Source organism: Mirounga angustirostris, unplaced genomic scaffold (genome assembly GCF_029215605.1).
Source record: "Mirounga angustirostris isolate CCGP_5_RB_7025 unplaced genomic scaffold, mMirAng1.0.hap1 SCAF_18, whole genome shotgun sequence".
NCBI classification, from domain to species: Eukaryota; Metazoa; Chordata; class Mammalia; order Carnivora; family Phocidae; genus Mirounga; species Mirounga angustirostris.
Window position 1 is genome coordinate 1,883,468 of NW_026991726.1, and position 26,765 is coordinate 1,910,232.

At 37.3% G+C, this 26,765-nt stretch overlaps 1 long non-coding RNA gene and 1 pseudogene across 1 annotated transcript in view; both read right to left on the reverse strand.

The window, feature by feature from the left end:
• The window catches only part of LOC135363092 (alpha-mannosidase 2-like), a 46,515-nt pseudogene extending 35,841 nt beyond the window's left edge, over positions 1 to 10,674 (reverse strand).
• Positions 10,675 to 15,268: 4,594 nt separating this feature from the next.
• The window catches only part of LOC135363082 (uncharacterized), a 44,588-nt gene continuing 33,091 nt past the window's right edge, over positions 15,269 to 26,765 (reverse strand). Inside the window, exons 5-7 of the long non-coding RNA XR_010408803.1 lie at positions 24,618 to 24,795; positions 18,595 to 18,797; positions 15,269 to 15,552 (exon numbers count right to left, since the gene is read on the reverse strand). This is a non-coding gene — a long non-coding RNA (uncharacterized LOC135363082). The remainder of the gene's footprint in view (positions 15,553 to 18,594; positions 18,798 to 24,617; positions 24,796 to 26,765) is intronic.

Sequence of the window (26,765 nt, forward strand, 5' to 3'; positions counted from 1 at the left end):
TTAGTTTTTTTAAAAGAATATTTCAAGTAAACTGAATTTGAAACATTTAATATAGACTCTCAACAAAGACAGATATTCCATAATATCAACTCTTTCTGTTTCTTTATCCTTGTTGCTGAGAGGTAATAAAATCTTTTGTATAATTAATGGTTTAGTAACCTAATACCATTATAGTACCTAATCATAAAATATTAATAGTTTCTCTCCCCCAAGCCCCATTTTTTTCTGGCTCATAAATTTGGTACTAACAACAAACAAGCTCTATTCATTAATACTCATCCGAATAACTGCATCTGGTCAGTTTATTTAAAGGGGGCACAATTAGCATGCATCCAAAGACAATTTAGAAAGTTAAATTTGAAAGTAGGTATTTACGTTCTTTCAAGAAATATTAAACACAAGCCACTCGACAAAAGCATGGAAGTTGGCTGATGTTTTCTCTACACCTAAGACGAAAAGCTACATCCTGTCCATGGATTTTGATCAATCGCCCAGATACCTGGTTTACATGAGGCCGAAGTTTAAAACACCGAAGAGCTTTCAAGTATTTCACAGTATGGCTGCTTTGGTGCAGCATAACCAGACCCCATTCAGGCACTTTGAACTCGTCGACATCCAAACACCCTGAAGACCTCACATCTCTTCCTTAGGTTTCGACCAGTGATTTAATTAAAACCCCAATGAGCCAGGATCCAGACAACCTGAGCCTTCATGCACCGGTATGTGAAAGAAAACGACAGATGGAGGGAGGTCAGGAAGGCGACTGAGAAGAGGCTCTCTCTCCACAACGGGGCTTATTTTTTCCAAGAGGGAGATTTGTTGAGAGGGGCTCAGATACAAACATAGAAGGATGTATAGTTTGAATGAAAGCCTTTCAGGTGAACTGGTATCTCCATCTCCCACCGATCGCTTTCATGTTGGAAAAAAACAAAAAATATAAACACTCTGGGCTTGAGAGAGCAAAAATAAAGATCGCTATGTCACTTCGAATGGTTATACACGCTGGTTTCAGGTTCAATCCAGGCCAAGAACAGTAAAACCCATCTGGAGAAGCACTCTAAGTTAACTTCACGTTATACCTAACTTATTTATCTGTTGTTTCCCACCAACTTCTGAAGCTTTCTGCTTTCAAGCTACAGAAATCTCATCCAAATGCTTCACCCTGTTTATTCCACCCATGTGACATCCAGAGGCAATTCGAGGTCTGTATTCTTATTTTATTATTATTATTTTTGTTATGCTAATACTCTAAGCGTCCAGTTGAGAACAACTTCTCTTTCTTAACTGACCAATCCACTGGCATTGTCACCTTGGAGGGCTGGGAGGCAGTTAAATCTTGGTGGTTCCTGGTTCTGCAAAGGGGCTACTAGTCAGCCATTGGACATTTTGGACTGCTTAGCTGGGGAGAAGGAAAGAGGAGAAAAGAAAAGCTTTTAGGGCCTGGTAAATGCATGTTTGTTGGGTTGAGTACACAGCAAGTCAGAGCCTATTAATTTCCAAATCAACCACTGGGCTATGACGGCAAACTAAGCTTATAGTCACAGCAGCAGAAGAGGGCCCTCTAATTTACGGAAACCATCCTCTGTGATGAGCTCCAGATCCCCTGGACAACCTGCGAAAACTCTGAGGCTGCAATGATGGTGACAGACTCATTTAAACAAAAAGAAAAGCAATTAAGCAAACGGACTTGACTGAGAAGTAGGAATTCTCTGGCGAGCTGCTTCAGCATTAACTCTGTCACACAGCCTACCTCCTAAGTAGACCTAAGGAAAAACAACAGTAAACCATGCTTGATGACACAGGCCTGGGCCAAAGTGGGGGCCATGCTGTACTCAAGGAAGAAACATTCCATTACAAGCAACAGTTTTTTAAGCAAATCTAAAAGCAGATAAGCACATCTCCTGTGTGATGGGGATGCTACTTTCTACCCATAAAATGAAACCTCTGGCCGTAGCTGAAGGTATAATTTTAGAGCTCTCAGAGATGTTGAACAATGGCTTATGCAAGAGTAGAAAAGGATGGTCAAAAATATTGTTTCTGGCTTACCAGAGATTTTAGAAAACTCAATAAAACTCAATAAAAGATTATTTCAGACTTTCTTGTAGGTAGCAAAGTGAACATTCCCTGAACACAGTACCCTTTGCTTCCCCACAAAACCCAAAAAGCAAACAGCGCCTGCCCATATATTTTATCATTAGTTTTCAAACGCTTTATTATCTACTGGTATAAAGATTCAAGGACAGAGGGAGCAAGATGGCGGAGGAGTAGGAGACCTGGATTTCGTCTCCTCTCAGGAATTCAGCTGGATAGGGATCAAACCATTCTGAACACCTACAAACCCAACAGGAGATCAAAGAAAAGAAGAGCAACAACTTTCTGAACAGAAAAGCGACCACTTTCTGGAAGGTAGGACGTGCGGAGAAGTGAATCCGAGGCGATATTCGGGAGGATAGACGGCGGGGGAGGGGCCTCCGTCGGCCGCTTCTGGCAAGTGATAGAGCCGCGGAGCACAAAATCGGAACTTTTAAAAGTCTGCTCCGCCGAGGGACGTCACTCTGGTGGCTAAGCGGGGGGTGGAACCCTCCGGGACAGTGTGGTCTCAGGACCCTCGGGGTCACAGAAGGACCGGGGGTGCCTGAGGGCGGCAGAGCTCCCAGGTATCGGAGCAGGGAAGCCGGCTGCAGAGGCGGAGCCCAGGCGCGGGCTCTCAGCTCGGGGTTGACATAAACCGTGATCCGCGGCACAGCCGGGCCCCTGCTCCTCCAGCAGGGACCCCACAAGCGGCAGATCCGGGGAGACTCACCTTCCTCCCCCGGGAGGAGCCGCGCGGGAGGGCACCGCAGGGATCTGCTGGGTTTGGAGACTCCAGACCGGGTCGGGTGCCAGAGATAGAAACGCGCGGTCACAGGCCGGTTGAGCATGGAGTGCAGCCGGAGACCGGGGAGACGGGAGTGACTGACGGCTTTTCTCTGGGGACCCACTGAGGAGCGGGCCCGAGTTCTCGGCTCCTCTGGGGCGGAGATTGGGAGGCCGCCATTTTCACGCTCCGCCTCCAAAGCTGTACGGAAAGCTCGCAGGGAACAAAAGCCCCGGAGAGCAAACCTGAGCAGATGACTTAGCCGGGAGGGGGCAAGGGCGGGGCAATTCCGCCTCCGGCAGAGACATTTGGAAACCACGGCAACAGGCCCCTCCCCAGAAGATCAGCGAGAACAGCCAGCCAAGACCAAGTTTACCGATCAATGAGAACGGCAGAACTCCAGCGCTAGGGGAATACTGCAAATAGAATTCACGGCTTTTTTACCATGATTCCTTAGTCTTTTAAAGTTAATTTTTTTTTTTTAACTGTCTTTTTGTCTTTTTATTTCTTTTTGAATTTTTCTTTTTCCCTTTTTCAAACAACATCTTATCAATCCCTTTTTTTAAAAAAAAACATTTTTATTTTTCATTTTTAGAGTCATATTCTATCCCTTCATAGTAGTTACCCATATTTTTGGCTTATATATATAAGTTGTTCTCTCTTTAAAATTTTGAGATAGTTTCTTCTAACAGATTAAAATATACCCTAAATCTCTAGTATATGGTGTTTTCTATTCCCCTGCCTGATCACATCCTCTCCCTTTTTTTTCTTTTTCTTTTTTCTTTTTTAAATCTTCTTCTTTCTTTTTCAAACAACTTCTTATCAATTCCTTTTATAAAATTTTTTATAATTTCCATTTTTACAGTCATTTTCTATCCCTTCATCATATCAACCCTTATTTTTGTACATATATCTTTTTCTTTCTTTAAAATTTTGGGAGACACTTTCTTCTAAAAGACCAAAACACACCCCAAATCTAGTGTGTGGCACTGATCTATATACCATATAGATCATATTTGATCACATTCTGGTTTTTCTTTTGTTGTTGTTGTTTTGTTTTGTTTGTTTTTGTTTTTATCTTTATCTTTTTCTTTTTTTTTTCTTTTTCTTTTTTCTCTCTTTCCCCTTCTTATCCCACTGCTTCAGGTCTTTTCTGATTTGTTTAGAGTATATTTTCTGGGGACGTGGTTACTCTGCTAGCATTTTGTTCTCTCATTAATCTATTCTCCTCTGCACAAAATGACGAGACGGAAAAAATCACCTCAACAAAAAGAACAAGAGGCAGTACCGACTGCCAGGGACCTACTCAATACGGACATTAGTACGATGTCAGATCTAGAGTTCAGAATCATCACTTTAAAGATACTAGCTGGGCTTGAAAAAAATATGGAAGTTATTAGAGAAACTCTTTCTGGAGAAGTAAAAGAGCTAAAATCCAACCAAGTAGAAATCAAAAAGGCTATTAATGAGGTGCAATCAAAATTGGGGGCGCTAACTGCTAGAATAAATGAGGCAGAAGAGAGAATCAGTAATATAGAAGATGAAATGCTGGAAAATAAAGAAGCTGAGAAAAAGAGAGATAAACAACTACTGGATCATGAGGGCAGAATTCGAGAGATAAGCGATACCATAAGACGAAACAACATTAGAATAATTGGGATCCCAGAAGAAGAAGAAAGAGAGAGAGGGGCAGAAGGTATAATGGAGCAAATTATAGCAGAGAACTTCCCTAATTTGGGGAAAGAAACAGGCATGAAAATCCAGGAAGCACAGAGAACCCCTCTCAAAATCAATAAAAATAGGTCAACTCCCCGACATCTAATAGTAAAACTTACGAGTCTCAGAGACAAAGAGAAAATCCTGAAAGCAGCTCGGGAGAAGAGATATGTAACCTACAATGGTAGAAACATTAGATTGGCAACAGACCTATCCACAGAGACCTGGCAGGCCAGAAAGGACTGGCAGGATATATTCAGAGCACTAAATGAGAAAAATATGCAGCCAAGAATACTCTATCCAGCTAGGCTGTCATTGAAAATTGAAGGAGAGATAAAAAGCTTCCAGGACAAACAAAAACTAAAGGAATTTGCAAACACAAAACCAGCCCTACAGGAAATCTTGAAAGGGGTCCTCTAAGCAAAGAGAGACCCTAAAAGCAACATAGACCAGAAAGGAACACAGACAATATACGGTAACAGTCACCTTACAGGCAATACAATGGCACTAAATTCCTATCTTTCAATAGTTACCTTGAATGTAAATGGGCTAAATGCCCCAATCAAAAGACACAGGCTAACAGACTGGATTAAAAAACAAGATCCATCGATATGCTGTCTGCAAGAGACTCATTTTAGACCCAAAGACACCCCCAGATTGAAAGTGAGGGGGTGGAAAACCATTTACCATGCTAATGGACACCAAAAGAAAGCTGGGGTGGCAATCCTTATATCAGACAAATTAGATTTTAAACCAAAGACTGTAATAAGAGATGAGGAAGGACACTATATCATACTTAAAGGATCTATCCAACAAGAAGATCTAACAATTGTAAATATCTATGCCCCTAACATGGGAGCAGCCAATTATATAAGGCAATTAATAACAAAAGCAAAGAAACACATCAACAACAATACAATAATAGTGGGGGACTTTAACATCCCCCTCACTGAAATGGACAGATCATCTAAGCAAAAGATCAACAAGGAAATAAAGACTTTAAATGACACACTGGACCAAATGGACTTCACAGACATATTCAGAACATTCCACCCCAAAGCAACGGAATACACATTCTTCTCTAGTGCCCATGGAACATTCTCCAGAATCGATCACATCCTAGGTCATAAATCAGGTCTCAACCGGTACCAAAAGATTGGGATCATTCCCTGCCTATTTTCAGACCACAATGCTTTGAAACTAGAACTCAATCCCAAGAGGAAAGTCGGAAAGAACTCAAATACATGGAGGCTAAAGAGCATCCTACTGAAGAATGAATGGGTCAACCAGGAAATTAAAGAAGAATTAAAAAAATACATGGAAACCAATGAAAATGAAAACACAACTGTTCAAAATCTTTGGGATGCAGCAAAGGCAGTCCTAAGAGGAAAGTATATAGCAATACAAGCCTTTCTCAAGAAACAAGAAAGGTCTCAAGTACACAACCTAACCCTACACCTAAAGGAGCTGGAGAAAGAACAGCAAATAAAGCCTAAACCCAGCAGGAGAAGAGAAATCATAAAGATCAGAGCAGAAATCAATGAAATAGAAACTAAAAGAACAGTAGAACAGATCAACGAAACTAGGAGCTGGTTCTTTGAAAGAATTAACAAGATTGATAAACCCCTGGCCAGACTTATCAAAAAGAGAAGAGAAATGACCCAAATCAACAAAATCATGAATGAAAGAGGAGAGATCACAACCAACACCAAAGAAATACAAACAATTATAAGAACATATTATGAGCAACTCTATGCCAGCAAATTAGATAACCTGGAAGAGATGGATGCATTCCTAGAGATGTATCAACTACCAAAACTGAACCAGGATGAAATAGAAAACCTGAACAGACCTATAACCACTAAGGAAATTGAAGCAGTCATCAAAAATCTCCCAAAAAACAAAAACCCAGGGCCAGATGGCTTCCCAGGGGAATTCTACCAAACATTTCAAGAAGAATTAATACCTATTCTTCTGAAACTGTTCCAAAAAATCGAAACGGAAGGAAAACTTCCAAACTCATTTTATGAGGCCAGCATTACCTTGATCCCCAAACCAGACAAAGACCCCATCAAAAAGGAGAATTACAGACCAATATCCCTGATGAACATGGATGCAAAAATTCTCACCAAAATACTAGCCAATAGGATCCAACAGTACATTAAAAGGATTATTCACCATGACCAAGTGGGATTTATCCCTGGGCTGCAAGGTTGGTTCAACATCCGCAAATCAATCAATGTGATACAGTACATTAACAAAGGAAAGAACAAGAATCATATGATCCTCTCAATAGATGCAGAAAAAGCTTTTGACAAAGTACAGCATCCTTTCTTGATCAAAACTCTTCAGAGTATAGGGATAGAGGGTACATACCTCAATATCATAAAAGCCATCTATGAAAAACCTACAGCAAATATTATTCTCAATGGGGAAAAACTGAGAGCTTTCCCCCTAAGGTCAGGAACGCGGCAGGGATGTCCACTATCACCACTGCTATTCAACATAGTATTGGAAGTCCTAGCCACAGCAATCAGACAACAAAAAGAAATCAAAGGCATCCAAATTGGCAAAGAAGAAGTCAAACTCTCACTCTTTGCAGATGATATGATACTTTATGTGGAAAACCCAAAAGACTCCACCCCAAAACTGCTAGAACTCATACAGGAATTCAGTAAAGTGGCAGGATATAAAATCAATGCACAGAAGTCAGTGGCATTCCTATACACCAACAACAAGACAGAAGAAAGAGAAATTAAGGAGTCGATCCCATTTACAATTGCACCCAAAACCATAAGATACCTAGGAATAAATCTAACCAAAGAGACAAAGGATCTTTACTCAGAAAACTATAAAATACTCATGAAAGAAATTGAGGAAGACACAAAGAAATGGAAAAACGTTCCATGCTCATGGATTGGAAGAACAAATATTGTGAAGATGTCAATGCTACCTAGAGCAATCTACACATTCAATGCAATCCCCATCAAAATACCATCCACTTTTTTCAAAGAAATGGAACAAATAATCCTAAAATTTGTATGGAACCAGAAAAGACCCCGCATAGCCAGAGGAATATTGAAAAAGAAAAGCAAAGCCGGTGGCATCACAATTCCGGACTTCAAGCTCTATTACAAAGCTGTCATCATCAAGACAGCATGGTACTGGCACAAAAACAGACACATAGATCAATGGAACAGAATAGAGAGCCCAGAAATGGACCCTCAACTCTATGGTCAACTAATCTTCGACAAAGCAGGAAAGAATGTCCAATGGAACAAAGACAGTCTCTTCAACAAATGGTGTTGGGAAAATTGGATAGACACATGCAGAAGAATGAAACTGGACCACTTCCTTACACCACACACAAAAATAGACTCCAAATGGCTGAAAGACCTCAATGTGAGACAGGAGTCCATCAAAATCCTAAAGGAGAACACAGGCAACAACCTCTTTGACCTCAGCCGAAGCAACTTCTTCCTAGAAACATCGCCAAAGGCAAGGGAAGCAAGGGCAAAAATGAACTATTGGGACTTCATCAAGATAAAAAGCTTTTGCAAAGCAAAGGAAACAGTTAAGAAAACCAAAAGACAACCGACAGAATGGGAGAAGATATTTGCAAATGACATATCAGATAAAGGGCTAGTATCCAAAATCTATAAAGAACTCATCAAACTCAACACCCAAAGAACAAAGAATCCAATTAAGAAATGGGCAGAAGACATGAACAGACATTTTTCCAAAGAAGACATCCAAATGGCCAACAGACACATGAAAAAGTGCTCAATATCGCTCGGCATCAGGGAAATCCAAATCAAAACCTCAATGAGGTATCACCTCACACCAGTCAGAATGGCTAAAATTAACAAGTCAGGAAACGACAGATGTTGGCGGGGATGCGGAGAAAGGGGAACCCTCCTACACTGTTGGTGGGAATGCAAACTGGTGCAGCCACTCTGGAAAACTGTATGGAGGTTCCTCAAAAAGTTGAAAATAGAGCTACCATATGATCCAGCAATTGCACTACTGGGTATTTACCCCAAAGATACAAAAGTAGGGATCCGAAGGGGTACGTGCACCCCGATGTTTATAGCAGCAATGTCCACAATAGCCAAACTGTGGAAAGAGCCAAGATGTCCATCGACAGATGAATGGATAAAGAAGATGTGGTATATATATACAATGGAATATTATGCAGCCATCAAAAGGAATGAGATATTGCCATTTGCAACAACGTGGATGGAACTGGAGGGTATTATGTTGAGTGAAATAAGTCAAACAGAGAAAGACATGTATCATATGATCTCACTGATATGAGGAATTCTTAATCGCAGGAAACAAACTGAGTGTTGTTGGAGTGGGGGGTGGGGTGGGAGGGATGGGGTGACTGGGTGATAGACACTGGGGAGTGTATGTGCTCTGGTAAGCGCTGTGAATTGTGCAAGACTGTTGAATCTCAGATCTGTACCTCTGAAACAAATAATGCAATATATGTTAAGAAAAAAAAAAGAAGAAGAAGAAGAAGAAGGTAGCAGGAGGGGAAGAATGAAGCGGGGGAAATCGGAGGGGTAGACGAACCATGAGAGACGATGGACTCTGAAAAACAAACAGGGTTCTAGAGGGGAGGGGGGTGGGAGGATGGGTTAGCCTGGTGGTGGGTATTTAGGAGGGCACATTCTGCATGGAGCACTGGGTGTTGTGCACAAACAATGAATCATGGAACACTTCATCTAAAACTAATGTTGTAATGTAAGGGGATTAACATAAGAATAAAAAAATTAAAAAAAAAAAAAAAAAAAAAAAAAAAAAAAAAAAAAAAAAAAAAAAAAGATTCAAGGAAACAATATTTCCTTTTCTAACTTTTTCAGCCTAGCTAACAGCAAAGAAGAATCTAAAGTGGCATTTTTATGAGGTCCTTTTCTAAGAGAGTTGATACCATGGTTAAGTGGTCTGGTTACTAGGATTACATTTGTGGTTGGAAAAGTACTCCATTCTAAAAAAAGTGAATTCAACATGAACCAACATAAATGTGCAACTCTGAGGGTGTCTGGGAGCCACGGCTCCATCCAAATCCTAAGGAAGGACAAGAACCACTGCCCATGGTTAAGTCCCTAAGAGGATTAAAAGCCTATTTACTGTCACTTGGTTGATAAAGATGCTGCTCATCAGTCCCATCCTAAAAGCAATAAACAATCGCCCGATTTTATACTCTCCCAGGTAAAGACTTGTAAACAGAAAGAACTAGTAACGAACGTTTTTCTTAAAAGAAAGTTAAATTCCAGTAACACCTGCTATTGTAATACATTCCATATTTAAGGCAGGCCATACGTGGGGGGGGTGTGTGCATGTCAGAGACGGTCAATGATCTACTAACTGAAAGCCGTAATTGACAGAATTCCCATTTTGTAAAATTAAAACAACAACAAAAAACCCCACTGTTTTTAGATCTTAGAAATAAAGATTCCAATTAATGAACTCATGACCAAGACAAATATTATGAGACGTAAGAGGAGATATATATAGGGAAAGAACATACATATGTAGAGTTAAATGTTTTACCATTTCTGATTATCAAAAGGCTAAGTATATTTTTAAACCACACAGTGAGTATAATGACAAGTTTAGGAAAGACCACCATAAATACCATGTTCAAAAACCAATTGCTCCATGAGAGGCGATGGACTCTGAGAAACAAACTGAGGGTTCTAGAGGGGAGGGGGTGGGGGGATGAGTGAGCCTGGTGATGGGTATTAAAGAGGGCACGTACTGCATGGAGCACTGGGTGTTATGCACAAACAACGAATCATGGAACACTTCATCTAAAACTAGTGATGTAATGTATGGTGATTAACATAACATAACAAAAAAAACCCCACACAAAAAACCAATTGCTAGTTTATTAAAAATGACACACAAAGAATTCCAGAACCAGAGTACATGTTTCACAGCTATTGCTTTGTTTTCTTACCTTGGATGTTGTACAGTCGGACCCTATGGGTAACATGTTCCAAAAAGCAAGTCACGTCTGAGTAAAACCTTCCACGTTGCACTCTGACAAAGGGCAGTGTTGTGTAAACATAAGGCTGAGGAGGAAATGACATTTTTAAGAAAAAATTTCAGCTTTTAACTTTTCCAAGGGATGTTTATTATCATTTCCCAAATGGCAAATACATACCACCTGATATTTGCAATCTCAAGTGAAAACAAAACCTTACAAGGTATCAGAACAGGCGCATGCTATAAAAATGGAGTATAAGGTTTTTCATTAGACAAAAAGTGCTGAAAATAGAAAATAAAAATGTTTACAACTTGACTGGCCTAGGTGATCTACAAACATTCCCTCCCAGCTATAAAAATTTCTAATTAGGGCGCCTGGGTGGCTCAGTTGGTTGAGCAACTGCCTTCGGCTCAGGTCATGATCCTGGAGTCCCGGGATCGAGTCCCGCATCGGGCTCCCTGCTCTGCGGGGGGTCTGCTTCTCCCTCTGACCCTCCCCCCTCTCATGTGCTCTCTCTCATTCTCTCTCTCAAATAAATAAATAAAATCTTTAAAAAAAAAAAAGTCTTAAAAAAAATTTCTAATTAAAACCCTTCTATATTGTCCATGTGCTATTTATTAGAAATACCATTCATTCTACAGCAGTGACATTTTCCCAGGCAAACGTTTATTATAACCGTGGCCCCCTAATGTTCAGGGGTCGGGCAGGTGGCAAGGATGACCACAGGGAGTCATCTAAGCAAACAGAAAGCAGGATTCAGAGAATTGCTTAATCACACTTAGGTTTACTAGTCTATAAAACACACTGCCCTTTTACTAGAAAGAACTGAATATAAAGCAAATTTACAAACTTGAAAAAACTATGGCAACCACTGGTTTAAGGTTTCGTCATTTCGAATCTAGTTGTCAAGAAAAATCAGGAACAGAACATACTTCTGTGACATAGGAACACATTGAAAGCATTTATGAAGAATTATATTTTCTCTTTTTTTTTGAAGGAATTATATTTTCTTAAGCATTACAGGCTGCAGAAGCTCAACAATGGCATGACGAGCTAGGCTTGCATTGCGAACTACTTAAGTAGCATCAGATTTTCAGAACTGTGAAATTTTCTTCCAAATGTACCTCTCTGGTTCTAGAAAAAATATTCTGAAATTAATATAATGCATTAAGAGTTTACAAAGTTCTTGGACCTAATTTTACCATATAGCTAAAAAGTAAGGGAAGAACATGAAAGCTGGCATGGGGATTTCTGGGCTCCTACCTGTTTCTGATGCACCCACCTGCCTCCCTGATAGTCTTTTATTTTCTCTTTGTAAATATATGATAATTCTCTTGGTTTTTTAATTTAATATTAGAGCTATTTAAAGATAGAATAATTTTAAATAAATTAGTCACAATTGCCCATGCATAATATTCCAGAAGTATTGTTATTTTTCATTTTTTCTTTGGTATAAGAACAGTCAATCAAAACCAAATTCCTGGGGTGCCTGGGTGACTCAGTCGGTTAAGCGTCTGCCTTTGGCTGGGGTTATGATCCCAGGTTCCTGGAATCAAACCCCACGTCGGTCTCCCTGCTGAGCAGGGAGCCTGCTTCTCCGTCTCCCTCTGCTGCTCCCCTTGCTTGTGCCCTCTCTCTGACTCTCTCTCTCAAATAAATAAATAAAAATCTTAAAAAAAAAAAAAAACAACCCCAAACCCAAATTCTTGTCCAATTGAGAACAGACTGATACAGCTTATACTTAGGATCCACTACCCTTCCTAGAACGGCTACTATGAGCTGTAGTTTACCTTTAATTCCTCACTGATTAAAAAAAAAATCGAAACAACAAAAAACTAGACTCCTTAGAACGGTCAATGCTATTCTTTAAAATCTATTATTTGGGGCGCCTGGGTGGCTCAGTCGTTTAGCATCTGCCTTCGGCTCAGGTCATGATCCCAGGGTCCTGGGATCGAGCCCCGCATCAGGCTCCCTGCTCAGCGGGAAGCCTGCTTCTCCCTCTCCCACTCCCCCTGCTTGTGTTCCCTCTCTCACTGTCTCTTTCTCTGTGAAATAAATAAATAAAATCTTAAAAAAAAAAAAAGTCACGTTCTCCATCAGCTAAAACCTTATATGTATTACAGTGCACTGGAGCTTAAACTGAGGGAATGCCACACATCAATGTTTGTATCCTAAAGGCACATGCACAGTCTTCTAACGAGGTAAGCACTAAGAACTGGTAGTGTATTCCCCAAATGCTTTCTCAGGATGCATAAAGCCATTCTGTTTAAAGCAAAACAAGACTAAACACAGTAAATAAGTTTGGGAAACATTGGGTAAAGCAAAATTTTAATGTTTCAACAATTCATCATTGTGGGATTTCCCAGAGCCTCTAATTTTCTAACATGCCCGTATTTTATTATCACTGAACCGGACCATCACTTAGAAATCACAGTTTTCTACTCTGGTATCATTACTACTGTTTCAGGCAGATACTATCATGTTTGTCAGTGAAGTTTGATCTATACATATGGGCCCTCATACTTACCCTTTGTTCATTTTTTTCTCCTACCTACCTTAACTACAACATAGAAATAGGCAGAATTCTAAATATTTCTGTAACTGATCTCATTACCATTTCTTCTCTTGCACATAGCCCCATTATCCACTTTTAGGCTGAACATCCATCACAAACACTGTCCCCCTCTAATTCATTTTTTCATGCCATGATTAGAATTAACCTTCAAATAGCCATGATGTATTCTTGTTCTCCAGGTGATAATTATATAAACATTCAATCTACTGTTGAGAGCAGTACTCTAAGTAAGAATCACCTTTAGATGGCAGAAGAGAAAGCTAGAAGGGTCTGGACCCCTGTCGGCACTGTAGAGCTGCTATACCTGAACTGGGGACCTGCAGACTTCTTCCACGTGGCATAAAAATAAGTAGGATAGGATTTATTCAGTTTTAAGTTGTTATTACTAGCAGCCAAATGCAATCCTGAACTCATACACTTGTTCACAGGGACACTTCTGCCAACATTTGAATAAACAGTCAACAGTCTAAGAACAAGAGAGCACCCAATGCTAGCTGCCTCTTTGTTTATAACTCTCTAACTTGTGTTTTGAAATTTCCTACTTAAAATGTCTATGCTAATGACTTGATAATTGTGTATGACTTCTCAATGAAGTGTGAAGTGCTCGCAAAGCAAATTTACAAATGTCAAGTATAATTTGAGAATTATTGTCTTTTTTCTCTAAGATGCAATTTTGTATGGTGATGTTTTTATAAGCTAAAAGCATAACCAAACATATGGAGGAACTAATGACAGCCCTTCTGGAAAGGTTATGAGATAGAAAATGTTCAGTTGCAAAAACTCAATGACCTGTACCCAAGTCTCTTTCAATATGGCAGCCAGAGAGAGAGCAGGTAGACAGTATAGGAGAATGACTTCTTCATTTCCTCTTAGGAACTCTTTTCTGAATATAAGCCTCACTTTTAAATTCAATAAACCAAGAAGACAGGAGCAGGTGAAAAGGAAAAAAATGGAGGATCTGACCTTATTTTAAAAAATGCCTTCTGTGGGAGAAAAACCAATTATCATTATCAGCCAATGAATGTTTTCCATTTTAAGCCCAGCTCAACCTCAACAGATGCCAAATACATTTGCCACAAGAAAACTGAGAAGATATTCAAGATGCTACCATGAATATATTTTCAAGGATTCAAGTCAACTAATGAAACCTCAAGAATTTGTTTTTCAAATATCTAGAAAGGCAGTCAAAATACTATAACTAAAATTTTAATTAACACTTATAATGATTAGTGATATCAGTTGTGGATCAATCTGTAATGTTGACTTTATACGTTGTATACACTTTTAACATACGGGAGAGAGCATTTATTAAAAAAAGAGGTTCACTTCTTAAATCTGTATTATAAGAAAATCAGAGCACACTTTAACAATTTTAAAATATTATTGAAGTACACCATTTTTGATAGGAAAAAAATCTGGAAGAAATAATAACTAAGCCATAATGAAATAATAGTCAAAACTCCTTCCCCAACATAGGAATCTCCTCTACAATGATCCTAATGAATGGTTACCCAAACTAGGGCATGATGATGGAAATCTCACTATCACAAAAGGTAAGCCTTTTGATTATTGGGAAGCACTATTTACAAAGTCTCCTGCTGTTCTGAGCTAAAGCCTGTACTCACTGTTTCCAATCCTGCAATGTGAAAATAACTGAGCTTCCCCTCCCTCACTCATCTCACAGACCTTCTAAGAGTTGAAGATGGTTTTGATATCAATACCCAAGCCAACCCTTCTCATCCCAATTCCTTATATCATCTATATATGTCAAAGTTTCTAGGTTCTTCTACTTCCTGGCTAAACTCTAGGCTGAGAACAACTGGATATGAAATAGGATGAAATTAAACTGCTATACAATCAAGTATGGGTCTTTATCTCCTTGGATTACAGCTATGATTTATTTGATACCAAATCCCTGGTCAACAAGGTAACCCCAATTACCACATTATACTTGGGAGAAAACAGAATCAGCTTTATAATAATGTTTTACTACTCCATTTGCAGAAATGCACTGCAATAAAAAGTTAGGACAGCTAGTACATTCTCCATACAATTCTTGAAAAATGCTTTGAATATTGATGTTGTTTTTCTATAGCAATACTTATAAGGGATGTCATTATTGATATGGTCTGATGTACATTAACAATTTCATCAAAGATATAAGCCTGTGACCCAAAATTAAAAAAAAATTGTTTTATAATCACTTTTTAATAATTATATTACCTGGTACCATAATCCACAACCACCCAATCTTTTGCAGTTCCTGTGATAGCATCATGATGTTGAAACAGTCCCAAATTTCTTCTGGCTTCTGTCAGTGCCATGTAATGGGATGATGAAAGAAATTTACTTATCTTGTATTTCTGAGCTTGTTTCAGGGCGAAATAGTAAAGAATTTCAGCAGCCCTAATTGTATAAAACAGTCATTAATTCTTATTTCAAAACAAACATTTACTATTTAAAATATGTGGTACTGATACAATTTTTAAATGCATTTTTTAAAAAATCCACATTTCAGCACAATTGATAAAAAAGATATTGATAATAAACATTCCTATAAAACCATCTAGGTATCCATCTAATATATCTAGATTATCAATCATCAGAGAACATCATGTCTAAATTGATATAAAGGACGCTTGTTCTAGATGGTCCTGGAAAGAAGCCAGTACCCACTGGCAGCGAGATAGGTGTACTTATGTATAACATAGTGGAAAAAAAAAAAAAAGCTCGAAACAGCAGTAAAAAGTGGATAATGGTTGCTGCCCTTTCTTCTCTCCAAGATCAGCCCAGACACATACCAGGAACTTCATCACCAGAAAGCCATTCACTCTCACATACATACATTAAAGGAGAGACGGTGCAGAAATGGTCACATGAGTGGGAGACTAACAGTGAAGGAGAGGCAGAAAGCGATGGCCTGACAGCTCAGTGACAACAGCTAGTCTCTGTGCTGAATGAGAACATTCAACAACTAGAGGGAAAGTAACAATATAAACTGAAAGGTGATAAAACATATGCTGTCGCTTCTCGTTTATCTTAAAGAAAAAACACTTGGGCTTACGAGTAGTTTTTGAGCAAGAATATGGGGACTTATCATTTTCATGCTTTATTTTTTTCATCAGAGGATATGGTTCAAGACAGGTTTCGAAAAAGTTCTTTAAAAAAGAGATATGGCTTGGGGTGCCTGGGTGGCTCAGTCGTTAAGCGTCTGCCCTCAGCTGAGGTCATGGTCCCAGGATCCTGGGATCGAGCCCCACATGGGGCTCCCTGCTCCGCGGGGAGTCTGCTTCTCCCTCTCCCACTCCCCCTGCTGCGTTCCCTCTCTCTCTGTGTCTCTCTCTGTCAAATAAATAAATAAAATCTTTAAAAATAAATAAATAAAATCTTTAAAAAAAAAAGAGAGATGGCTTGATGAAGTAAAAAGTTTAAGAAGGTTCTTTATGCCAAACATATTAAGAAGGATGGAGAGAAAACCAAGGCAGCTTGAAAATGTATCACAATATAAGGAAAAGGACAAATTTAAAGTACTCAAAAAAAAAAAAGAATTGTTTTAAATTTTGAAATAATTAGAAGATACTAAATAATCTCTGCCTTTAAATTCTAATCTTTCTAAAATTCATGGCAGGAGAAACACTAAGTTTGAATTAAAGAAATTGTGTATATATGTCCATCTATACCCATAGCACATATTCCTGGCTTTGCAAAGAGTACCTATACATATAGATATCCCAAAATGTAAAAAGGGGGTTTAAAAAATATTTTCTTCTTTATACTCCTCTATCCTATCCAAATGTTTTACAAATGAGCATCAAGATGAAATATCTATAATCAGACAATAAACTTATTTTCAAGTAAGTTGATTACATTTTGAAATTTGTCATTATTATATGGTTTTTTGTCATTTTATTTTAAAGCAGAATTTTCAAAATATATTATTACTCACACTAAGTACTTCACCTTAAATATGTTCAATAAATTAAAATTGAATCAATATTTGTAACTCTTTGTCACTAAAAAATAGTTGACACTTTTAAAAAAGTGCAGTAGTCCAAAAGAATCTCTACATTACTTAGTACTTTCTCTGTTTTTATCATAGGTAGTTTAGAGTAACATAATAGAGAATTAATATTCTATTGGGCAAGAATGCATCAATCTCTCTAATATAGAAATACTATTTTATTACAAATACAGGAATACGTATCCATCTGGCACATTTGTGAATATCCCAAAAAAAAGGCAAAGGTCAGGCTTTTGAAATAATGCTGACAGCATGAAACAGTAAAAATAAAAAAAAACACACTACTATACCAAAGTACAACTCTGGGAGAAATTCATGATCTTTATAAAAGGGCTTTCCAAAATGTACTATTTCTACCAGTACGGAGAAGAAGGTAGATATAACATGACTTTTTATTTTTAATACTGAGATTCATCATGAAAATTAATCATCATGAATTCATGATCTGAACTAAGCTGAAAGTGAACTCATCCTGAAAATGAATTAAGCTCCCACGCTACACACACATAGAGAGAGCCCCAGGAGCCCCCAGGGTGGTTCATCCTTACCAAAAAGCAACAGGACCCACAAAGATAGCTACTAGCCACGTGTGATTATTTATTTACATTTAAATCAACTCAAATTAAAGGAAATTAAGAGTTCACTTCCTCAGCCACACTGGTCACATTTCAAGTGCTCAACAGTTACATGTGGCAAGTGGCCATACTAAACAGTGCAGAAAACAGAAACAGAAGATTTCTACCACTGCAGAAAGTTCTGTTGGACAGTGACTGAAAGTTCTACTGGACAACGCTGGTTAGAGCGTTTTTGTTTTCTCCTGACTTTTCTGCTTTCTCCCTGTCACTATGCTTTTTCAGCCAATCACTCTGCCGCCATCAGTTCTCATCTCTTTCAAGTTTTGCTCTTCTAAGCAGAGAATCACACCTATAGAAATATGTTTCAATAAATGAGAACTGAGGTGGAGCCTCTGAAGTTCTCCCACATATAAAATACATTAGTTTTAGATTGTGTACTTTGAGGCCCACATTTTAGCCACAGAGAGGCCCTGTTTGTTCCTTGTGACCCTTGCTTGTTTCCAGCAATTTAGTCTGTCTGGCTACTGACCTGCAGACACACATAACAATGCCACTGGATATTATCACGGTGTGCAAACAATACCAGTAATTAATTAGAAACATATAAAACATAAGATACAGGAGAAAGTCTAATCAGATAAACTGCTTTTTTCAGAACAAAAGCCCATATAATAATCTGATTATGCACTGGAGACATAGCTCTGATTGCATTAAAATTTCACAATTACATTAAACACATCCCAATACTGCATACATGTTGTATATTATGCAAAACTCTATGCTATGCTATGTGCTATGATCACATAAAAAAGGTGAATAATTAATGTAGCTTTCTAAACGTAAATTTTGTACCTTAGATGGGATTCCAATATCCTATCCATTCGTTTGTAGAAGGGTCTGGATGTAAAATAGCCGCTCCAGTAATGATCGTCTCGGTCAGCATAAGTGAAAAAATCTCCACTTAGAACAGGGAACATGGATTGGCTATTCTTTCTAATGGTTACATCTTCTTTATCCAGTGCATCAAAATAATCTGATAAAGTCCCAAACTGTATCTAATAAAAAAAAAAGTGACACTTATTCATCTCTACCTTAAAATTACTTCTAGCACTAAAAGGAAAAGTTAACAGTAAATATTTAAGATGCGCTTTCCAGTTAAGATGAAATTCTAGCTCAGATTTTACAAAACTCAAAAGCAGGGGGAAAAATATACAGTAGCTCTTTCACTTGCATCAGGTCCCAAAGTAAACTAAAATAAAACTTACACCCCTAAGCAGTTAGAAGAACTACTGAGATATACAAATCTGTGGATCTGAAAACACCTTACCCATCTCCAGAATTTCAAAGTGTGCAAGGGTCAGGGAATAGAATAATTCAGAGATGAATAAAAGATGGGAGGAAGCAGCAAAAATAAAACATTTACATACAGTTTGGTTAACCATTAAGTATTTTCATATGTCATATGCACATACACTCCCCTGGCCTCCCCATCCCCCTTGCTTGAGCTCTCATAAGGGAGACTTTAAGAACAGCAGGTCATTAAAAAAATGGACTTGCTCTACCAGCAGGTAACATTGAATAGAAGTAAAACACAAAGAGTGACAAGAACTGCAAGGTTGACTGCTCAAATGAAAAGGTCTTTTGACTAATGATTTAAATTACCAGAACATAAATCCATTTTTATGAGCCCAAACTATTCCATAAATCAAAGGAAAAAAGAAGTATTATACCACACCATGTAAACAGATATTAAAAGGCAGTGTTTTTAGAGATAAACAGAGAATTTAACAGGGAATGTATTTCTTTGAATATTAAGATGCTATTTTTGTTGTTTCCTACCACACACAGATACACACACACACACACACACACAGATACTAAAAGCTACTTTGATTCAATGTGGCAGAAAAATAATTAAGAGCAGTTAAAAACAGGGGTGCCTGGGTGGCTCAGTCATTAAGCATCTGCCTTTGGCTCAGGTCATGGTCCCAGGGTCCTGGGATCAAGCCCCACATCGGGCTCCCTGCTCTGCAGGAAGCCTGCTTCTCCCTCTCCCACTCCCCCTTCTTGTGTTCTCTCTCTAGCTGTGTCTCTGTCAAATAAATAAAATCTTAAGAAAAAAAAAAAGAGTAGTTAAAAACAGTGAGTAGCACTCTAGAAGAGTGGTTAAGAACAGCACAGAACCTGGATCCAGATAGCATTGGTTTGAATTCCATCTCTACCATTTACCTAACAATGTGGTTTTGAGCATATTTATATATTGTCTCTGTGTCTGTGTTACAGCTAAGAGGGATCTAAGTAAAATGCTTAGAAACACAACTGGGAAATAATGGTCTAAGTTTTAGCTATCATTTTTCTATTGCAAAGGCAAAATTTCAGCTGGAAACATGATGATATTAGTAAGACAAATAGAAGTTATCATGTACCTGTGACACAATAAATTTTATAACAGCAAAATAGATAATTATTTCTAAATCCTTATGTTTACATCACAGAAAAGCAATTTTCAATAATATTACCTAGTCTTATCTTGGCTTCACCAAATACAATGTATCTTGGGCAAGTTAATATATTTGTGCCTCAGTTTCCTCATCTCTAATGGGGATAATTATAGTACCTACCAGAAAATGTTCAGAGAATTAAATAAGTTAACTAAAGTGAAGCACTTTAAAAAGTTAATAGCAGGGGTGCCTGGATGGCCCAGTTGGTTAAGCACCTGACTCTTGGTTCCAGCTCAGGTCATGATCTCGGGGTCATAAGATCGAGCCCCACATTGGGCTCTGTGCTGGGCATGGAGCCTGCTTAAGATTCTCTCTCTCCCTTTCCCCATCCCCACGCCCCCGCACCCCCAAAGTGCATGCTCTCTCTCTAAAAGAAAACGTTAATAGCAAATAGTAAGTACTCAAAAATTAAGTGTTATTTATTACTCACTTAACACATTCTAAGAAGCAGAATATAAGTGTGTGTGTATAACCATGAGGGTCACAAATGCAAAGAAATACAGCATTAACTTCAGGCCCAATAGTACAGACAAGCTCAGGGAAGTATACTGATAAAAGTAAAAAATATTCAACAATCTAAATTTCTGACTCACTTTCTCATCTATATAAAAAGGGATTTCTATGAGATAACAAAAATTCCCTTCAGTTTCAGATTTTAGGGAACTGTGGCATGCTACAGAGTTAATATTCACAACAAAGTATACCCTTTTAGAATATTGTAACTAATTTTTGGTATTAGCCAAGATGAAAGTATTTCCTTCTTGGCAATTGCCCCAGGCAAAGTTCATTTAAGTAGCCTGGTGAGCATTCTCACAAATTTAATTCAATCTCAAAGGACTGATATATAATCCTGTATCTATCCTAGAGTAGTTTCAAAAGAAATTATTTAAGAGTGAATTTTTCTATAGTCTCTTGGTAGCTCAAAGTACGTATTCCAAATAACCAAAAAAAAAGGTAGATGTTTTTTACTTCAAAAGGCAACAAATTATATCTTTAACATAACCTTAATCTTAAACATAATCAAACTCCTCTATCAGAGCAACATATGAGAAAAATACATAAATTGTTAAATAAGTGATGACCAATGGGAAACTGACTGGCTTGGTTGGTACAATGTCAATTTTTTAGCCATCTAAATTCAATTGCTTACTTGGGTTTTTCCTTTCATTAAAAGAAAATAATAAACTGAAGCTTCTGGCTTGGACAAAATAACTTCAAACATCCTACAGAGAACAGATACTAGATAAACCACAGAGAGAAAAAAAGCTTTTGTTTGAAGGTATCTAAGGACAATCAAAGCAGCCGACACTTGAGTGACAAAAATTCCAGAAAGAAAGGAAATGCATGAAGGTTACTGGGTACAAGGTTAGAATGCAAAAGTCAAGTGTATTTTTATACATGGAATATACCACATTCATGGATGGCCTAATATTTGTAAAGAAGTTAACGGTACTCACATTGATCTATAGGTTCAATGCAATGCCAATCAAAATTCCAACTTTTTTTGGTAGAAATTTAAAAATTGATCTTAAACCTATACAGAACTATAAAGAAAACCAATGCAATCTTGAGAAAGAAAACAAAATTAGAAGACTTATGCTATCAGAAATTAAGATCCATTCTAAAACTATAGTAATTAAGACAGTCCGAGACTAAATAGACAAAATTGAATAGAGTCTATACAAGAGCCACACAAATAGTTTCACTCAAAATTAATGAAAAAGATGATGCTGCAGTAAAGTGGGCACACTGGTCTTTTCAATAAATGGTGGTAGATACCCATATGGGCAAAAATGCACCTTGATCCCTGTCTTCATACAATTCACAAAAAAATCAATTCCAAACAGATTACAGACCTAAATATTGAAGGTAAAACAATAAAGCTTCTGGAGGACAGCTTCATAGGAAGCGTATTTTCATAATTATGGGGTATAAACAAAAATTTCTTAAGCAGAACATGACATGGAAAGGAAAATACTGTTATATTAGATTTAATTAAAACAAAGAATTTCTGTTTATCAAAAGACAGCATTAAGAAAGAAATTAAAAAAAAGGCTCACATAGTGGGAGACAATATTTGCATAACTTTTATCTGAAGGAAGACTCAAACCAAAATATATAAAAGAGTTATAAATGGTACAAAATAAACAGACAACCCAATTTAAGGAAAAGTCATCAAAAGATTTAAATAGTCACTTCACAAAAGAGGATACCTAAATGGCAATAAACTTATGAAAAGAGGTTCAATTCATTAACTACCAGGGAAATATAAAATAAAACCATCATATCGATCATAAAAAAATAAAAATGAAAAAAAAATCCTAACAAAAAATCTGAGTAAGGAAGTACAGCAACTGAAATTGTCATACAATGCAACGACTAGTGCATCTATTTTGGGATACCATTTGGCAATATCTACTGAAGTTGAACATGTGCATACCCAGTGACCAAAAATTTCTATCCCATTTTATACCCACATAAATTCACATACATGTATATAAAAACATGCACAAAATATTCAAAATGGCTTTATTTGTAATACACAAAAACTGGAAACAACCCAAATGTCCATCAATAATACAATGGACAAATCGTGATGTATTTATCAAATGGATATTAAAGATAATATACAGTATTAAAATTGAATATACTGTGGGGCGCCTGGATGGCTCAGTTGGTTAAGAAATCCAACTCTTGATTTTGGTTCAGGTCATGATCTCAAGGTCATGAGAATGAGCTTCACATTGGGCTCCGCACTCAGTACAGAGTCTGCTTGAGAGTCTCTCTCTCCCCTCCCCCTGCCCCCCCCCCCCCCGCTCATTCAAATCATTGCCAAATCTTACAAAAGTAACCTTATTTTCCCTTCTATCATCATGGTTAGTGTTTTTTCTTTTGAAATGATACAAGAAGGAAATCTTAAGTATGTGACCCTGAGACCATGACCTGAACCAAAATCAAGAGTTGGATGCTTTTTAAAGTGACTTTACAAATTGCCCTACTGGGCAAAGAAGGAAATAGGTAAAATACAAAAATCAGTACTTTAATTCTTTAGAATGAGTGGTAGATCCTTTTATGGATCTCAAAACCATTCACTAGGAAGATGTACTTAGGGATAAAATACCCATCTGCATATGCCATCCCCTAAGTAAATGTTTGTGTATCAGCTTCATCTTTGAGGAGATTATAGAGATGATTTAAACATAGACCTAAAGTTCATAATTTGGTAGAAATTCAGTTGTAAGTATCTTGAATACACCTGGCATTTTATTTAAGTTTATTTAACTATTTAATATTATTTACATTTACTTAATAAACTTGAATTCTCCCTACATAAAATGTGACCTATCATCAGCTTTCTAATTTCCTAAACAGTAACATCTCTTCCTTTCTGTAGTATTTCCACAAATATTCTACTGTCTCATAGGTTAGTATGTGAATATAATAAACACATTGGGTAATTTTCTCATATAGGGTCTAATATAGGACTCTTGTTTGAATCCTGACTCATGAAACATATGCTTAAAAAAAAATGCCTGTATGTGATCAGGAAAATCTGAATCTATCTGGATATATGATAATATTGAATTATTGTTAATTTTTTAGATATAATAGTGGCATTATGATTGTATTTTTAAACAGAGTCCTTATCATTTAGATACATAATGAAATGGTTACAGATGAAACTACATGACTACTATTTCCTCCAAAATAATCCCTGGGAGAGGGTGAGAGAGGACAGTGAGGCACAGCTGAAGTGAGAGTGACCTCGAGTTGATCAATGTGGTAGCTGAGCTATGGATATGGGGAGGCAGGGGTCAGGGGAAGGGTACTTAAGTTGTTCTCAAAACTTTAGGGTACATTCAAAATTTTCCAAAAGGGAAACAAAAAAAGAGAGAAAGAACTACAGGTAAATGATTAATTTTGGAAGTCTTCTCAACTAAGAAAGATGCTAGTGTATTCTCTGGACACAAGACATTAATTTGCAAAATTCATGACACGTTCATCTGCATTGCCCGTCACATTACTAAAATCACAAGGATGCAGCCGTCAGAGAAACAAACTTTTGATGCTGGTAGAAAAACAGGACATCACTGAAAACTGAAGATCACAACTTAGTAGGTGCATATTTACAACTACATAAAAGTAAAGTCTCTTTAATGCTGTAGGAATGGGGGGAAAGGGACAACTTCAGAAATGCAACTATAGTACTAGATAATTTTCCTCTTTAAGAACTACACTCTTACATACAAACTACATATTCTAGGAAATATTGGGATGTGGGACAAAGAAACTAAGGCTGTTGTGTTTTAGCCTCATTTAATAATGAAGGCTCAACTTCAAATACAGTATCATAATTAAATATTTTCAAATTACCTTAACATTATACTCAGGATGAGAATTCATATAATCAAAAAGCAGCTGATAATTCTTATACTGATGATCCCATTCTATGCGTTCACAGTAGCGAAAATCATCTCCTAGTGGGGCCAGGACAACTGTAGTACGGAAGAGCTTTGACTTCTTTCGGTACTGATCTAGAAGCATCTCAGCCCTACAAAAGAAAAAGGAAAATAAGAACAGTACTAAGAAAAGGACAATGGGGCAACTCATTAAAAAGTGTATTATGTTAAAAGAAATTGTTGTATATTTTACCTGTATTCTAGGTTAGTATGATTTATAAGGCAGATTTTTTAAAACTACTATACTAATTTTCATTATCCACTTAAAATATTCATAAATTTTGGGGTGCCTGGGTGGCGCAGTTGGTTGAGCATCCAGGCTTTTGGTTTTGGCTCAGTCATGGTCTCTAAGTCATGAAATCAAGCCCCGCATTAGGTCCTGTGCTCAGCGCAGAGTCTGCTTGGGATTCTTTCTCACTCTCCTTCTGCCCCTCCCCTCTGCTCTTTCTCTCTAAAATGGATAAATAAATCTTCTAAAAAATATATTCATAAATTCTTACCAGAGAGAAAAACCCACAGGTTTCCAATGGATTATCCTTAGAGAAATAAAGTCACATACCAACTTTGACATAAAATTACTGGGAACATCAATGGCCTCCTGAAGCCCGGCCATAGACACTGGATCCCAGATTGCCTGTATTTTAAGATAATTTAGTCCAAGAAGACAATAAGGATTTCTTATCTATATAAACTTTGAAGTTGGCTTTGACTCAAGATGCCTTTCTCTAATTTGATCTAAACTTGCCTGATTACACATAAAAAAAATTAATAGTTTGAATGAAACCAATTATAGAACCTGATTTCCTCTTCAAACGGAAGAAAAACAACTCACTTAACACCTGCCATCAATAAACTGGATATCTGTCAGTGTCCTTCTCAGGGCTGATCAACAGATAAAGTTTTGGAGATCAAATAGCTTTTTTGATTTCTACCTTCCTCAGATCTAACCCATGAGTCCAAAGGTCAGCTAAATACTAAATGTGCTGATGTGTTTTTATATTTCATATTATTCTAGTATTCTGCAGAAAACCTTTGGGGTTGAACTGCTGAATGCTGAACCGGGGTACCATTTGAGGAAGTCTAGGAATACAAAGTATTTAAGAGGAATGGCTTATAAAAATGAAATTAAATAAGCGGATGAAGAACTCAGAGTAGTTCTCTATGTTTGTAATGCCAAGCTTAAGAAATCAGTGATAAATGACTAATGTGCTTTTTACCCAGTATTCCAATTTTCATTTCTAGGGTTATCGAGAAGTTCCAATTCACAATATAAAAACTTACGAAAGAAACTCAAAGACCATCAATAATGGAACGAAGTATTTTATAAAATTAAAAACATTTAACTAAATTTAGAAATTCACATGATCTTTTTATACTGATAGTCTCTGAAACTGCTTTGCAAATATTAAATTATTAGCAAAATTCAATAACTTGGTGAGTAAAATATAACCATAATGTTCTTACATAACATAGTTTTCTGAGATTAGCGTTCAGTAGAGTACTTAATTTTTACTAATAATTTACTAATATTCCACACTTAACCAAAAATAACCTTGGATTATTAGTTATAATTAAAAAAATACATGTCTAATGAGACTAATCAAATAGAAAGAAAAATAAGAGAAAAAAACCAAACATATAAATCAGATATGAGAAAGATACACTATGACTGAGCATCCAATCAGATTCCCCTAGGCAACCAGCATAGAAAAGGATAAGTGATCATTTAAATGAATGCCAAGGTTTACTACTAGATATACCATATCTTGTGTGTATATGCATATGACACATAAGAGGAAAGAATCACAAACATTAAGTGTGAGTCTTCCATTCAGCATCTGTCCTAACTCCCAAGCTCCTGCTCAGAAGGTGTCAACACGGAATTCAAGAGACCAATCTATACTACCTGGTAGAGAGTGGATATTCACTAAATACATTGTACACTAATGCCAAATGAAATGACCAATATCACACTTGAAGATGTGCAGCAGCAATCTGCTCTTCACTCCTACCAGGTTAGAAATGTCAACTTAACTAGAACCATTTGAGGGAGTCACTGTAT